Source organism: Montipora foliosa, chromosome 6 (genome assembly GCF_036669935.1).
Source record: "Montipora foliosa isolate CH-2021 chromosome 6, ASM3666993v2, whole genome shotgun sequence".
Taxonomy (NCBI): domain Eukaryota; kingdom Metazoa; phylum Cnidaria; class Anthozoa; order Scleractinia; family Acroporidae; genus Montipora; species Montipora foliosa.
In genome coordinates, this window is record NC_090874.1 from 38,063,777 (window position 1) to 38,068,776 (window position 5,000).

At 39.6% G+C, this 5,000-nt stretch overlaps 1 protein-coding gene across 3 annotated transcripts in view; it reads left to right on the forward strand.

The window, feature by feature from the left end:
- Positions 1 to 1,571, forward strand: part of LOC138007288 (polycomb group RING finger protein 5-B-like) — a 32,644-nt gene extending 31,073 nt beyond the window's left edge. For all 3 annotated transcript variants that reach the window (XM_068854107.1, XM_068854106.1, XM_068854104.1), the window contains one exon: positions 1 to 1,571. This exon is cut by the window's left edge and continues 2,038 nt beyond it. The gene's annotated coding sequence lies outside the window, so the exon portion shown is untranslated.
- The last annotated feature ends 3,429 nt before the right edge of the window (positions 1,572 to 5,000 follow it).

The following is a 5,000-nucleotide window of genomic DNA, read 5'->3' on the forward strand; positions in this document are numbered from 1 at the left end:
GCAGGACCCAACGTAAAATTCGTTGCAACGTTACGAGAAGTGGTAAAGGAAGTATATAGAATCTTCTTTCTGCAACTTTTTCCGAAACTCTTTGTTATGAGATCGTGGATGTAACGCTGCTACAACTCATTTATATTTTTTTAAATTAATGGTCCGCAAACACTTTTTCAGTTGATGTTGTTGTATCCTCTTAACCGTCAAGTTGGCGATTGTAAACAAGCTAGAATAGTTCACGAATGAAGTAACGAAGCTGGCTTTAGTCTAATCCCTGCTCGAATCACAGGAACTAAACTATTGTAAAGTTAGCTAGCTTGGCTCTTTTCGACTTGTGTAAATATTGTATATAGAGATAAAATGTTTACAGATAAATATCAATTTAAAAGTATTGAAAAATAACTCTGGTCCAGTCCAACATTAATGCGTCGTATCACCGACTGTTTTTCACCTTTTTATGTATGGGCCGAGTTCGCCGAGCGCAAACTACCGGTACATCTTGAAATAAGTGACGAGGCGATGAAAAACTAATAGGCGACGGCAACTTACAAAATGGATCGAGCAATGTTTCTTCCCTCTCTTATTATTCGAATTAAGGGGAAGAGTAAATACTAGAATTTTGCAAGCCATATAAAGTGTCTGGGTTCCAAATCCTACTGATAAAAAATAAAAACAAAACAAAAGAAAACGTTGCGTTAATAAAGGGGTTGAAAGCAACCTAAATCCACCAGTGACACTTTGTACATCCCTCTGTTGTCAAAATCTTTTAGGATTTTGCGCTTTCCCGGCTTTTCTGTGTTACAAATAGTTTCCTTTGTCCAGATGCTAACCAAAAGTAAAGGCGCACTTTAAGTATCGGCCAATAAAACCTCAAGTTGTATTTGTATTTGCAACTGTTTGTTGTTATTGTTCTTCTTTTTGGAAACAATCATACAACTTTAAAAATAACTAAACTTTGACAATAACAGCAATTGCTATCCATTGAGAGGAAATTTGTTCATGTGTGGAACTAAAATGAGTTCTAGATAAAGTGGTTTCGCCCACAGAAAAGACTGTAATCGAGTTAACAACGACATCACTCGTCAGAAATTTTGTAAATTGAAGCAAAACCGGCATGAATGCTTTGGAAAACACCAGTGTCATCAGCTACGTAGAGAAAATAATCAAGTTTACGCAATTACCTGGGTTGACTTGGCTGTCGTTAAAAAAATCTTGTCTCTGTATTTACCATACAGTTTTAATTTAAACTATATTTCAAAACGTCACTGACAAAACTGATAACGACTCCAAGACGAAGAAACTCAGTATCCCTATTTAGCAACAACTTAACATAGTTAAACAGTGGAAGGTCCGCGCGCGGAGCGGAGTGTAATGCATCTATCGCATTTCTATGCCGTAATTTTTATTTTCTTTCTATATGTTTTTTTATTTTGCTTTGATATATTTTACATCTCTGTCCATTAATTTAAATATGTGTTAAGCACATTTATTTTTTTAATTCTCTTTGTTTTATATTCGTTCTATAGACCTTATTCATAAATTGAGGTCAATTTATAATTCTCTTGTCGAAGTGCAAATTAGCCTACCAAGCCTCGATACCCTACAGTGAATTGAAAGGAATTCTTGCTCTAAAATGAGGCTTGGTAGGCTAATTTGCACGTGTACAAAAGAATTAAAAATGTGACCGCCATTTATGAGTAAGGTCTATATGTGTATTTATATCTGTGCTGGTCTTTGCGCTGTATTTTTTTAAAATTTTAATTTTGCAACACTTGATCGCATTGCCGTGATTGATGTGGGTCATTTTCCGCCATTTTGGTTTCTGGGCACATGGGGAAGAACTGTCGAGCGCATGTCGTGCGGCCGCGAATGCCTTGCAGGTTTTGAGTCATTTAAGACCTAGTTTCCCTCTGTTAGGCTATAAACAAAAATTTGAAAGAATGTGACAGACCTGCACGGTTTACCTTTTATGGGTTTGTTGTTTCAGATAATTCTGAAACCTTCATTTTACAGTTTGCTTTAACGCTTTTTTGAAGAGTTTGTTCGGAGAAGCCTACTAGGCCCTCCTTTGATAAAACCCATCTTGACACCGGCATGTGGCCGTGCGGAAGAAAATAATTAAACACGGTACGTGCAATGTAAGTGTATCATCATTTCAATTCTGTCAATAGTACTCATTCGAAATACCGTTAGCACTTTTTAGAGGTAGTCCATACACCTTATTCCAAAATGGCCGCTGATTTATGCGGATACAAATTGGCCCTTGTTGCCTCGTTCAAGATAAAATATTCTTTTGAATTTTAAGCTTAAGAACGAGGCATCAAGGGCTTATTTGAATAAAAGCAAAAGAATATTGAAATGGCGGTCATTTTGGAAAAAGGTGTATTTGGGTAGTTCATATAGGGGTAGTACATGGACTGGGGCTGTTTCGTAAGAAATTGGAACAAAAAAGCTGAGCCAGAGCGACGTTAAACCAACAACATGGAAACGTTTCATTGATAACGTTTTCTCACTATGGGACGTAGATAAACAGGAAATCAAGCTGTTCATTGAACAAGCTAACAACTTCCACCACCCTAGGGACTTTAAGATTCGCCGACTACGGACTACGGACTACAGACGGGAGGTGTTTGGTACTGGGACGAGACATTGGGTTCTTCCCTGAGCCACCTTCGTCAGCTGCGTATTCAAAAAAGTTTGCGTGGTCAGCAAAGGCGGCAACGGTGGGAAAGAAAAGTAGGAGAAAAACCAATTTATTCTAGCAAAATGAAGAGAATTATAATTTCCCTTTTATTTTTCATTTCAATTTTGAACCAACAAGTATTTGCGGTGGTATGATTTCGTTTCGAGCAACGTTTTAGGCAGAATAATTTGGAAGAGTTTTGGCAGTCCCGATTATGAATGAAAATTGATGTCAAAGGGGGAATGGTCAAAACCATGTTTATTTCGCTTAATTTTATCAAATGAATGGATTCAGTGGAGTCGCTAGAGTCGCATTAGCGACCATGATTTGATTTCCACTGTAAGAAAACAGAGACTTCCGAAACCTCCCCCGAAGCAAATTTATTATCGAAGTATGAAAAATTTTGACATTGAATTATTCATCCGTGATCTTAAGAATGTCCCGTGGGAAAGTACGTATATATTTGAAAATGTTGATGATATCTGGTCCCACTGGAAAGGCCTGTATAATGAAGTGCTCGATTCACATGCGCCTACTAAGAGGAGTCGCGTACGGGGAGACCCATTACCGTGGATCACACGGATAAAGCTTCATATCTCTCGTCGTTGCCAACTGTATAGAGCTTTTCGTAAAAACCCTTCGGCCGAAAACTGGATGCCTTCAAAAGACAAAGGAATAAGGTCACCTCGCTGAAGAGCAAAGCTCTACGCGGCCACTTTGTTAGCGCAAAGTCCAATAAATCTAGCCCAAGGGAATTCTGGAGAAAACTGAAGCCTCTCTTACCGAACACGCGTAGGTCCTACTTGTGCAAAATAACTCTCATTGAAAATTGTCAAGTTCATAATGAACCGTAAGAAGTGGCTGAGATATTTAACAACTATTTCGCCGAGTCAGGACTAAGCCATTCTTTGGCTCTCCCTGAATCTGAGTTCGACAAACATCCCATTGTAAACCTAATCAATGAAATAGCTGACGATCAAGATCAAGAGTTCTCCTTTAGTTTCCAGCCCGTCACTGCTAAATATGTGTTGGACCTGCTATTAAATCTAAATGGATCCAAGGCAACTGGCGTGGACGGTATTCTCCCGAGGCTCCTGAAAGCGTATGCCCCTGCTTTGGCGACCCCCTTGACTCGCTTGATAAATTATTGTCTCGAACAATCTTGTTGGATTAGCGAGTGGAATTCTAGCAACATCTGTCCAATTTTTAAAAAGGGATGTGAAGCTACCAAAGTCAGTTATCGTCTCATCTTAATTCTACCCTAGGATTTTTGAACGAATCATGTATAATCAACTGTACAACTACTTTGTTTCACGCCGTCTACTCTCCGACAGTCTGTCTGGCTTCTTAAAGGGGCATTCTTGTCGCACGGCACTGCTGAAGATTACAGAGGACTGGAGAGAAGCATTAGATGACTGTAGATCTGAGTAAGGCCTTTGACACTATATGCGACTGCCTCCTGATAAGAAAGTTAGCGGCATATGGGCTTCTGGATCATTTCATTCAATTGATCCGCTCTTACCTTCTAAATCGTAAGCAACGAGGCAAAACAGAGAACGCTTATTCGAACTGGCGTGTAGTCCAGTGCTGTGGTGTCCCGCAAGGATCTCTTCTGGGACCACTTTTGTTTAATTGAAAATTAAACAAGACTTGCCTGGAAGTTGAAGTTTGATTGTTATTGTGTGTCTGAGTCATACCACTGCACCTAGGGATCACATGAGATTGCATCGCGCATGCGCACATCAGTTTTCAAAGCTCGAATGTGAATGTTGATCACATCCATGGTTCATAATACTGTAACAGTGCATAAAAAGGTCAAAATAACATTGGGTGGGACAGAGCTATATAGCTACTGATGGGGGGGGGGGGGGGGGGGGGCATGTGATCCCTAGATGCAGTGGTATGACTCAGAATGACAATCAAACTTCAACTTCCAAGTCTCGTTTAATTTTCAATTCTATTCTGTCATCAGAGCATCCGGGATCCCATGAGATTGTAAAGCAAGACATTCACATGAGAGGTAAAAAGAGGCATGCAGAGTTCTGAACAGTAACGGTAATCAGAAATGGTACTCATCTGACAAATATGAACATATGTGCAAAATACATACTGTAAAATCAATCTGTTTTAAGAATGTGCAAAAGTAGAGTCTTGCACAACTGGTTTGTTGTAAAATCTGTCAAATGTTCAGTGGTTGGACCACCCAGCATGCTTTAATATGACACTGAGAGGGACACATGCCCTCTTGGCTTTCGATGTTGCAGCAGAACGTGTGGTGTGTGGCTTAAATATGGCGACATCCAGTCCAGCACCCATCATAACA